At 36.3% G+C, this 12482-nt stretch overlaps 1 protein-coding gene across 6 annotated transcripts in view; it reads left to right on the plus strand.

The window, feature by feature from the left end:
• AATK (apoptosis associated tyrosine kinase) overlaps nt 1-12482 on the plus strand; it is a 209951-nt gene that overhangs the window by 90186 nt on the left and 107283 nt on the right. The gene's annotated exons all lie outside the window — the stretch shown is intronic.

The following is a 12482-nucleotide window of genomic DNA, read 5'->3' on the forward strand; positions in this document are numbered from 1 at the left end:
CTCAGGTCTTCCTGACTCAGCACAGAATTTATAATGTATAACCTAATAAAATTGCTTTCCTTATTGTGAATGGAAAAACAGACATGAGGAGTTTCATATTATACCAGAACTGTTCTATCAGTGAGATGCCAGTATGCATGGACAACTAAGGATGGAAAATAAGAAGGGCCTGCAGGATACAGGCATTTGTGTTACTTGTTATCTTCCTGCCTGGAGAGTTACATCGCCATTACTTAGATATCCCTGCAGCAACTTCTCTACATCTAGAAAGCCAGATTTTCTCAATGGCATCTTGATTTTTACATCTGTAAGTTCTCCCAAACTCTCAGTGCCACATCTTTTGGAAGTGTGGACTGGCATAACCAAGAAGCATATTTCTTAGGATGACTTACCAGGTGTGTAGGTGAATGAATAGATCAGGGAGGCTGCTTCTGTCTCCTTTTGTAAGCCAGTTCCTTTCTGGGGAACCCCTTTCCTCATTTTTACCTTTTTTTCCTACCTTATTTCAACCTTTCCCCTGCATTTTTTCTCTCATGCCTTCTTTTATTTTCTGATGTACATAAGAGCAATCATTTATATTTCTAGAATACTTGGATTAAAAGGAATTTTTGTTATTGTTATGTTATGGTACATCATATGATTTAAGCCCTTACTAAATGTTGACTTTTAGATTGTAAACTCTACAAGGTCAGGGACAATCTTTTGCTTTTCTTTGTATCCCCAGTGCTTAGCCCATATCCCAGCACATAGTAGGAATTTCATAAATGCTTATTGACTGATGATTATCCATCCATGAGTCTCTCTGTTATTTTTTACAAATGAGGAGCATCAAACACAAAGGAGTTAAATGACTTGTTCAGTATCATGTAGCTAATAACTATTGGGGATAGGACTCAAACACTTGTTTTCTGACTTTAAAATCGGGGTTCTTTCTGATTTGCCACAATATCTATATTGTGTGTAAGTATGTTTGTTTGTGTGTGTTTCCATGTCCCCTTATGTTCTTGTAATTTCATATAGATCAGAGTTGGGGAACAAAGGGGCAGTGACAAAGGACTAGGAAACAAGCAAACAAAAACTCCAACTGCTTATCTTAGCTCTGACTCAGGCTTCCTTTCAGGTCTCCTTCCTTCAGCTTAACAAATGAGGAGAATCTATTCTTTTTTCCAAGTCCCTCTGAGGAACCTAGCAAAGAGCAATTAGTCACTTTATGTCATACTATGAAGATAGAAAGGGAGCGAGATGGTTAAGCATTTTAGCATCAAAGAAGGCTTGTAGCTTTTGCTCTGTAAAGCCAGTTGCTTGGGTTAATCGTTTTGGGGAAAATGCTGTTTTGAATGTGGAACCTTTGGATGTACAGATGGGGAGAAAGGAGGAGGAAACAGAAGCAGATTTTCTGTTTTTAGAAGCTGTTATTTAGAGTAGAAAGAAAGGGTTGAGAGTGACAAGGTGACCTTTGGGTCCTCCCAAAAGTTTGGAGGGAGGGAGTGCATTCCTTCCCATCAAAAAGCTGCCTCCTCTTCCTGAGTGTTCCTTTTTCTTAATAGAATCACCATTCTTCCAGTCATTGTGAGGAAGTGTCTGAATCTTCTCAGGTTCCTTTCTTCTCACTTGCATGTGTATTTGAGTACTGAAGTTTACAGTCCTTTTTTCACACTATCTCTCCTTCTATCCTTCATTTCTTCCTTCTTTTTTTAGTTTTTTTTGTAAAGCAATGGGATTAAGTGACTTGTCCAAGGTCACTCAGCTCTGTAATTATTAAGTGTCTGAGGTTCTCCTCAGGGCTGGTGCTCTATTCACTGTGCCACCTAGCTCTCCTGTCCTTTATTTTTTGCTTTATTAAAATGATTTTTGTTTTTTTATCATAGTCATTTTTGTGCTGCTCTCTTTCTCCAATCAACACATACCACCTTTAACTAATGAGCCCTCTCTCATAACGAAGAAAAACAGTTAAGCAAAACTACTCAGTACCGCAGTTGGATCTAACAGCCCATGAATAATTTTGAGCACATAGTCTCTCAGCTCACTAATGAAAGGAAGGAAGTGCATTTCCTCATCTCTTCTAGTATCCAGTATTGGTCAATATGGTTATATAGTACCGATTTTCATTTCATTGCTCTTTTCAGTATACTTTATTATAGTCATCATTTAATTTATTTGTGGTTCTGCTTCTTTAATTCTGTATCAGTTCTTAAAGGTCTTTCTTTAGTTTCTCTGAATTCCCACATTTGTTGTTTTTAGTGGCACAATAATACTACATTATATTCAAATACCAGAATTTGTTCAAGTACCAGAATAGTTCCAAGCCCTTGTCATTTCATGCCTGAGCTGTTATTTCAGACTTCTGGATCACATTTGGTCATGGAGGACTAAATATTTTCTCCTGTCTTCATGAACTTGCAGATTTCTCCAAAATAGGAATTATGCACCAGAAATAAAACAATCCCAACTATCTCCATAGTCTAGGACACAAGGAACCCTCAGGAGGTAAAAATTTGATGAAGTCAATCTCTAACCCCTAACATGCTCATTCAGCTCCTCTCTCCTTTCCACTCACTGCTTACTACACAGGACCACATAAATTGCTGCCCAGGCTTGCAACAAAACTCAGCTCTTTCCTTCCCCACTTCTGAATGCTGTGGGATTGGTAGTATTCTATGTTGCAACAGTACTCAGAGAACTAAGGAATAGAGGCATCTAGGGCAGTATACCAGAGTGAGTATGTGACTAGGCCTTTCTGAAGTAGAGGGTTGAGTATCTATCTGGGTCCAGTTCTATACCCCAGAAATCACTTGGTGTGTAGAATAAAGCTGGTAAAACTGAATTTTATTGAGTGTAAGGAGCCTAAGTCTTTAAGGTCTAGCCCCCAAGGGAAACTACAGGCAACAACACTATTTCTCCTCCTCCTTGGTTTTCTTTCTCTTCTTCCTCATCTTTGTATTTTTTTGTCCAGAACTTTTAAATACAGAAAGCAAAAGTGCTAATCAAAAGAATCAATAGATTGACTCCAGAAAGAAAATCCTCCACAACAAACTTCAGTACATAGAATAGTTAGATTAACAATAATAATAACAATAGTAATGATAGCCAACATTTATATGGCACTCAATACATTCAAAAAACTGTGCTAAACACTTTGCAATTATTATATTATTTGATCCTTATAGCCCTGTGAAGTAGGTGCTATTATTATTCCCATTTATAGATAAGGAAACTGAGGCAAACAGGGATTAAATTGGTTTGTCAAGGATTACAAAGAAAATTACACAAGGATTAAACAGAAAGTTTCTGAGGTTGAATTTGAATTTAGGTCTTCTTGACTCCAGGCCTGATGCTCCATACACCGTACCATCTTAAAATGGTAAATAAATTCCGAAAGTAATCAGGAGTAGTGAAATAAAATTTTGATACATTGATATGTTTTAGTAATATGATATGTTAAGACTAACAAATATTATGAATATAAAAAATTTGAAGGATTTTAATGAAATAATATATGATGAAAAATGCCTCATCAGAGCAATAGTGTGTACACACACACACACACGGAAAAGTCAGTGAGGATGAAGACCTAGAAGGGGATGTTTGAAAAGTACATTTAGATTAGTTTAAATGTAAATAGTTTAAAAGTAAATTTAATTGGTTTTATAGATTTTAATAGTTATAAGAAGTTCTTTAAAAAAACAAATGTTTTTGATCACTTAATATATGTAAAGCTTTTTGCCTTTTTCTTACCCAATCTAAATCCATGATTTTGTTAGTGTAGGGAACGACTGGGTATGGAAACTCCCTCCATCATTGAAAATTAGCCACTCTTATGACACATAAGAGTCTTAGAGAATTGTTTGAATCATGAGGAGTTGAGTGATTTGCCTTTGATTATCAAGCTAGTAAGTTTCAGAGGCTAAACTTGAAACCTGCCTCTAAGGCTACTTCTCTATCCCTTATGTATGTTCTTTTTGCTATATAGGAAGATAGAAAGATGCCTGATATATAAACATATATTTAACACTGGAAGTGTCCTTAGAGGTTATGGAATTCAACCCCTTTATTTTTATAAATAAGAGAGTGTTAAAAAAGTGAAGTACGTTTTTTTTTAATTTTGTGTTCTAAATTATCTCTTCCCTCCAGCCTCTCCCCATCCATTGAGAAAGCAAGCAATATCAATTATACAAGTATAGTCTTGCAAAGCATATTTCTACATTAGTTATATTGTGTGGGTGGGTGGGGGGTAGAGTAAAAAAATAAAGTGAAAAATTATGCTTCAATATGCACTCAGAGTTCATCAGTTCTCTCTCTGAAAGTGAATAGCTTTTTGAATTCTCTGGAACTGTTTGGATCATTGTATTATCAGAGTATCTAAATCTTTCAGAGTTGATCATTGCTACAATATTGCTATTATTATATATTATGTTATTCTGTTTCTGTTCACTTCACTTTATATCAATTCATATAAGAATTCTTAAGTTTTTCTGAAACCATCCCCTTCTTCAGTAGTATTCCATCACAATCGTATACCACATCTTGTTTAGTCTCTTGCTAATTGATTATAATAACCCTCATAATTTTCAGTTCTTTGTCACTACAAAAAATTGCTGCTATGAATATCTTTCATTATATATAGTAGGTCTTTCCTTCCAAGTGACTTTTACTACATAAGTAGTAAGAGGTTGAGACAAGATTTGAACACAGGTTCTTGGACTCCAAATTCAGTGTCCTTTTGTCTGTACCATGCTACTATAGTATGTCTCCTCAAGTAATTTAGAAATTAGTTGAGGAGAAAATACATATTTCAATAGATTTGTGATCTTACTCATGTGAATTTTCCTTCAGTGACTTAGCTTGCACTAATCATCTCCTCATTGTTCTGCCAAACATATCTCTAGCTTAATCCCATTCTGCTCTTCTCTATTCAACTCATCTTTAATGTTTCTATTGGATGAGTGAACTTTTAAAATTTAGCCCCAACTTTAATTGGGTAAATATTTATTGAATGATCTTATGCTGCTGGACATATTCTTTTATTCTTTTTTTGCAGATTTCTCTCAGACATTTCATTTCATTTCACCTTAAACCCTTTCTCCTCCTTTACTGAAAACCTGGACTTCATCTTTTTAGAGAAGGTTAAGAATGTGAGATATGAGCTCTTTCATGGATTTACATTTTTTCATCCTCAGAAATGTGGTGTCTAGAAAAGGATTTTAGATCCTATCCCTTCTAACTTCCACCAAGACTTCATTCTCACAACTCTTCTTTGCATTTCTAACAGTTTCATTCTCTTCTCTTCTCTTTTCTTTTAAAAAGTGTATTTGTGAACTTAATAATCATCAAATATATGTTGAAGAATAGTACTCTGAATTTTTCTGGCTTAAGCAAGGCAATTTTATCATGTATAATGTGGTGACTCTGACCGTGGACATGCAAGCAGGACTCACATCTTTGTTTTTCTTACAAGTGTGGTATGGCTGGCCATATAGTCGTATAATCAAGTTGAGAAGACAAAGACTAAATTAGGGGTGATACAGAACTGAAAGATGAATGGGGGATAGAACAAAGGAGATTGATTAAAGTGTGATTCTCCTCCAAAGTATGCTATGGTTGGCCAATTTATGTCATACAACTGACTTAAAAATACAAAGAATAAATTAGGGGTGGTATAGAGTTAAAATATGAATGGAGGTTAGTATGACATTAGAAGGGTGATAAAGATGATTTGTGGGTTACACTGATTGAATTATTATTGGAGCATTGTAGAAAAAGTAATGCCAAGTTGACTATCTTTCCATTGTTCTTGCCTGGGGACAAAATTCTTTCCCATAGAAACACATTTCTCCATAGTTTTTTTTTTTATTTTGTTAATACTTAGTCAGCCCACAGACATATGAAATGATGTCAGTCTCTCTAGAAACACCATCAAGGCCTGCTTCTGTACCCCTTGATTTCTGTACTTGTGGGGCACAAAGAAAATCATTCTGTATGATAGAACCTTTTTTTCCAATCTATGATTATGAGGCAGTGAATTTTCTTAGCTTTGGACAGTAAAACCTTATAGAATTCAAGGATCGTGATGAAGCAGACCTTTCTTTTTTGTGGAGAGGTGAACCACACACACTCTCAATTGCTTGGAGGAGAACTAGGATAAGCACAGGTAAGTAAGGTAGTGATGCCTCCCAAAATCTGCCCTCCAAACTTCCAAAACTTAACTAGTTACACACCTGGCAGGACAGATCCTCACCTTGATGGGGATTCTTATGCATTTTACTAACTGTTTTTGCAGGCAACTTGCCTAAAGAGTGGAGTATACAAGTACAACCATGCTGTCCTATTAAGATTCAGACCTCCTTTCCTTCCTGTTTAACCTGTGTAATGTTTGTGGTGGGGAATATGGAACATAATAGGTTTCCCTTCCCCATGCCCTCTCATACCCCATCACTATGCAGAAGTCTTACTAATAGACTCATCAGTAAGTCAAATCTTAGGCCTTTGACAATTTGGTGAATGAAAGTGACAAATGTATTATCTAAGTAATTTGCAATTAGGAGGTAACTGTATTTCCTCTGTGCCCTGGAGTAACAGTTGATTCTTCCTCTCCAGTTGATGTCCATTCACCTCTGGACTTGTCTTTTGGTGTCCTTTACCAGAGAATTCAAATGTCGCAGGCAGAGGCAATGGTTAGACTCTTGGCCCTTTAGGAAGGGGACAGTATAATAGTGTGAGGCATATTCATTTAGGAAGATCTTGATATATCACTGTGGTCCGGATAGTGAGGGAAGTCTGCTATGGGTCACTGGAACAGGGCCCTATGAAGTCTAATGTCCCTGGACTTTTACCTAAACCCCATTGCCAAGCTGCTTAGGCAGTCAGACTTCTTCTAGTTCTTTGGACAGGGCAATTTGAACCTGTTTATAGAAGGCTCATTTCATTAATGTCTTTATATAATTAAAAACAACGATATCAGCTCCTTAGAGAGATCAAAAAAATCACCTGTCCATTAAAATTCAGTGAAAGAAAAATTTCATTGGGAAATAAATTCAGTTTTCCTGAACCATCTAACCAGTTAGTGTTTTGTTTTGGTTTTTAGGTTTTTGCAAGGCACATGGGGTTAAGTGGCTTGCCCAAGGCCACACCGCTAGGTAATTATTAAATCTGAGACTGGATTTGAACCTAGGTACTCCTGACTCCAAGGCCATTGCTTTATCCACTGCACCACCTAGCCGCCCCTAGCCATTTAGTTTTGTTTCAGCCCAGATATTATTTTATTAATATTCTATTTCAGCTACTGATTTGGGCAGAGAAACATTGTTGAATCAACTTTGTTTTGTATAGATATCCTTTACAATTTGTCTTGTAAAATTGATGCCTTTGGCAACTGTTTATAAATAGAGAACCACCAAACCTAAGAAGGTGTTATCCAATAATATTTTATTAATTCTAGCAGAATTCTGCTTTTCTGCAGTTGAGCTTCCACATATCCTACAAATATATGTAAAGCATTACTTTATAGGAGCTCTGTTTAGTTGCTTGAATAAATTTATTTTTATATTAATTTGAAAGTTGAGCTATCTTTTTCACTTTGATAAACTTTCTCGTATCATGAGCTTTGGACATGAGTTATTGCCATCTTCAAGGTTAAAGTGAAAATCCTTTTCAAATCCTTCCTATCCCTCTAACTTGTAGAGAAAGAAATTGCTTTTCAAAGACCATCTCTCCTATCCTCCAAAGTTTATGAGAGATAGAAACTTTTATTTGTCTCTTCTTTTTTCTAAATTCAGTTTTCTGAATTTCCATTAGCTTACAAATGTCTTAAAATTTAGGCAAAATTCAGTTTAAGTCTCTTTATTTCCTGTGGCATCTATACTATTTCCCTTTAGCACTTTGTTATTAATTTCTTTTTTTCTTTTTTCTTTTTTTTGTTGATTTCTTAAGCTTGAACTTTTTGCTGCTAAATCATATTTCTTGTGTTTCCTTTTCTTATTTGTTCTAGGTTTTCTTTTCCTGATTGTTTTTGTTTGTCTTCTATTTAGCATACTTTCTATGTTTTGAATGAATGTTTTCTTTACCTGTTTATTTCTATGTTTTTATATAAAATATTATTACATCTATACAGAATTCTTTATTTGCCAAACAGTTAAGCTCAGTCAAGTCTCTTTCTTCAGAGTAGCTTCTATGAGTAGCTGAGACTTTCCCCAATAAAAAAGTAGCATTAATTTTGAAATTTCAGGTTGTTTAGCCCCTCTCCAGAGTGTAAGAAAAAAAGTGTAGCTATAAGCAGTTTCAGTGTATATGGGATCTTTTCTTTTTTCTTATTTTTTTTTCTTGTTGTTTTTTGATAGCCTTAGTCTCTAGGAGAGAGAATTTAATTGCTTTTAATAATAAATTAAGGGGAGGCTAGGTGGCGTAGTGGATAAAGCACCTGCCTTGGAGTCAGGAGTACCTGGGTTCAAATCTGGTCTTAGACACTTAATAATTACCTAGCTGTGTGGCCTTGGGCAAGCCACTTAACCCCATTTGCCTTGCAAAAACCTAAAAAAAAATAATAAATTAAGGGGCAGCTAGGTAGCACAATGAATAAAGCACTGGCCCTGGAGTCAGGAGTATCTGAGTGTAAATCTGGCCTCAGACACTTTATAATTACCTAGCTGTGTGACATTGGGCAAACATTGCCTTGCAAAAACCAAAGGAAAAAAATAATAAATTAAGTCAGCATAGGGTTTGAAGGAACTCTTGCATCTCATAATCACGGTGAAAGAGTTTAAAATAATAAGGTTGTTTACAAATATTTGTATTTCTTGACTTTCAACATAATCTGTGATAAAAAGCAAATAAATTCAGAATTTTCCCTCATTATAATTTGCATGATATCTCCCTTTCCTTTGATTGACCAGGTCAGGGGAAACAATCTTTGGTTAAATTAGGAAAATTCCCATTTTCTTTTAAAACTGACTATAGTTATTTTATTCCTTCTAACTTAAAGGTGAATCATATAGACCTAAAAGAGAAAAAATTAAAGCTCTTTGTTATATAGTAGGTGGGCAACCTTTGTAGGGTCCATCATAATTTTGACTTTGATACAATCCCAGCACTCATGTAAACTCAGTGTTGTTGTTAATGATGTTGTAGTGGTGGTGTTGTGGTTACAGAACTTTGTTGAAGTGCTTCCCCCCCCATTCCCCAACAGGTGAATTTTGCTAGATCACTTTCCATTCGTTGTCTTAGCTAATTTATCAGTACTATTATAGCCATTCAGAGGAAATAGCTTTGAAGTTTTTTTGCTACAAATCATTTTAAAAACACTTTCTTCCCTAAAAGTAGTCAAGCTCAGAAGACATTTTTTATTCTGGAAATTAGGTAAGACAAGAGGCATGGTAGAGATAGGTGGATAGTACATGTATAGCACAAAATAGATACTGACTGAGTTAAAAATCAAAGCTAACCAACAGGCAACATGGCTAATAAAACCAGTTATCAAGACCAGAAGAAAGAAACAAGTTCTTGGAAAATATAATAAGAAATCTCTCCCTAACTAGGGGATTATGAGAGAGAACCACTGGGGGTTTAAAAAGGGGAAAGCAACTACTCAAATTCTCAGGTAATCTCCTAAGTAGCCTGCATAGAGATAGAGAAAAATTATTCACTCATCTGTTTTCTGGATTTGTTTCAGAAGAGTGTGTTAAAAAAAAAAAAAAACCTACCTTTTGGGGCGGCTAGGTGGCACAGTGGATAGAGCACCGGCCCTGGAGTCAGGAGTATCTGAGTTCAAATGTGGCCTTAGACAATAATAATTACCTAGTTGTGTGGCCTTGGGCAAGCCACTTAACCCCATTGCCTTGCAAAAATGAAAAAAAAAGAAAAACTACCTTTTAGTTTGTTTTTTCTTTCAGTTCAGACAGCTTCAAACCTTTACTTTATAATATATTTTTTTGTCCTTCATTCTTTTTGTTTGTTTGTTTTAGGTTTTTGCAAGGCAAACGGGGTTTAAGTGGCTTGCCCAAGGCCACACAGCTAGGTAATTATTAAGTGTCCGAGGCCGGATTTGAACTCAGGTACTCCTGACTCCAGGGCCAGTGCTCTATCCACTGCGCCACCTAGCAGCCCCTTATCCTTCATTCTTAAAGAAGACCCTGACACCAGGGAAGTGATGCCATGAGAAGCACATGGATTGGATTTGAGGGAGGGCGTGGCTGTGCTGAGCCACCAACCTCACTTTCTCCTCTACAGCCATCTGGGTCCAGTGGTCAGATATGAATCAGAATGCCTGGAGATGGATGGCCCTGAATTTTAGGCAATCAGGATTAAGTGACTTGCCCAAGGTCACACAACTAGTAAATGACTGAAGTTGGATTCAAACTCCTCTCATTCTAACTCCAAGGCCAGTGATCTATCCATTGTAACATCTAGCTACCTTTTTTTGAGATTTTAAGAAATCTCTGTAACTTAGGCTGGAGCCCAGGAGTGTCATTGAAAGGAGATACTGCAGCCAAAGTTAATGCAATGCTCCACCAAAGATATAACATATGAATTGTTAAAGAATTAATTTATCACTTCACATTTTTCTGGCTTAGCCAAGACATTTTTTATTACTAAAGAATAATAGCAACAATAATAGTAGATAGTATTTACATAACACTTTAAAGTTTGCAAAGTGCTTTACATATGTTTTATGTAAGGGGAAAATTCCACAATGACCACACAAATAGGGTCATGTCTGTACCTCAAAAAAAGTATGGTTGAGGGGGCGACTAGGTGGCGCAGTGGATAGAGCACTGGCCCTGTAGTCAGGAGTACCTGGGTTCAAATCCGGTCTCGGACACTTAATAATTACCTAGCTGTGTGGCCTTGGGCAAGCCACTTAACCCCCGTTTGCCTTGCAAAAACCTAAATAAAAACAAAAAGTATGGTTGACCAATTTATAAGGCTGAATATTGGTTGAAAAGACAAAACCTGAATTAAGAATACTGTCAAGTTGAAAGATAATGGGGGTTAGTATGAAGTTAGGAGATTGATTAAGGCAAAGTTAGCAGGTCTCAGTGCCCAATAGGAACAAGTATTACAGGTTGGTCTTGTTTTCAAATGTTTTATGTGAGGACAGCATTCTGTCCCATATTTCATATAATTTCTTCAAGGTTAACAGTACCTAGTCTACTAACAGGTTTTTTTTTTTTTTAGGTTTTTGCAAGGCATTGGGGTTTAAGTGGCTTGCCCAAGGTCACACAGCTAGGTAATTATTAAGTGTCCGAGGCCGGATTTGAACCCAGGTAGTCCTGACTCGAGGGCCAGTGCTCTATCCACTGCGCCATCTAGCTGCCCCTTACTAACAGGTTTTTGTAGTAGTAACAATCTCTCTAGAAGCATAACTAAGTCAGGCTTAGGGGTCCTGCTTCTACTTGTGAATGTATCATTATCCAAAACAACAAAACAATAAAAAGGAAGATTGTAAATGGAACTGAACTCCTTGTTTTAGGCTGGCAGGCCAATAAACTTTTATTTAGCACTCATTACATGTCAACTACTAATGCTGGAGATTCTAATATAAGCAAAAAAGAGACTTCTTTTTCTTTACATTATAAAAGTAGTGGTGGTAGTAAAGGCAGTGGTGACTGGAGAAACAGAATTAGAGATGGGCAGAGAATAAAGAATGGCCAGTCTGGACCTTTCCCAAATATGGAGAACTGGGGGGGGGTAGGAGGTAGGGTATAAAAGGGTCAGAGAGTTTGCTTTGTTTTGTGACTTCTTCAGAATTTTTATTCTATTTTTTAAGTATTTTTTCTTTTTCTGGTCTATCAGTACCTAGCAATTGTGCTGTCATCTGTTGTAGCAAATAAATACAATTAAGCAAAATGAATCAACTTTTTCTTTTTTGCTTCTAAGCTCTTGGAAAGGATAGTTGACACTTGCTGTCAATTATCTCTCATTTCTTCATACTTCATCATTCACTCATTCCAGTATGGCTTCTAACTTTAGCCTTCAACCAACTTTCCTAAGACAGCTTTTATGAAAACTTTTTCTTCCCAAATCCAGTGGTCTTTTCTACATTCTCATTCTTCATTATCTTTCTGCTGTTGTTGACCTGACTGTCCATCTTGAAACTTTTTTTCTTACTAAGTTTCTGGGATGTGGTACTTCGCTGTTTCTTTTCTAATTCTCTTAATATTTATTTTTCTCACACTTCTTCCTTTTCTTGCCCCCTGACTTGTCCTTATTCTTCAGCATTCCCTTCCTAAAATTGGGACCTCTTTCAGACTGTGGAGGGCAAGAGAGTGTGAAGTTGGTGGTCAGCAGCTGGAATTTATTGGCAATTAAGTGACACTACTTTCCCTTAAAATTTCCTGAGCAAAGCCAGGATGAGGAGAAAGATTACTGGGTATTCCTGAAGGGTTTTTGGAAGATTAGAAAGACTGAGCTTCATAGGCATTTACCTTACAAGAATGGCACTTTGGGTAATATTTTACTGACATTTAGCTTCCAAAATAGTTTATTTTATA

This window comes from Macrotis lagotis, chromosome 2 (assembly GCF_037893015.1).
Source record: "Macrotis lagotis isolate mMagLag1 chromosome 2, bilby.v1.9.chrom.fasta, whole genome shotgun sequence".
NCBI classification, from domain to species: domain Eukaryota; kingdom Metazoa; phylum Chordata; class Mammalia; order Peramelemorphia; family Peramelidae; genus Macrotis; species Macrotis lagotis.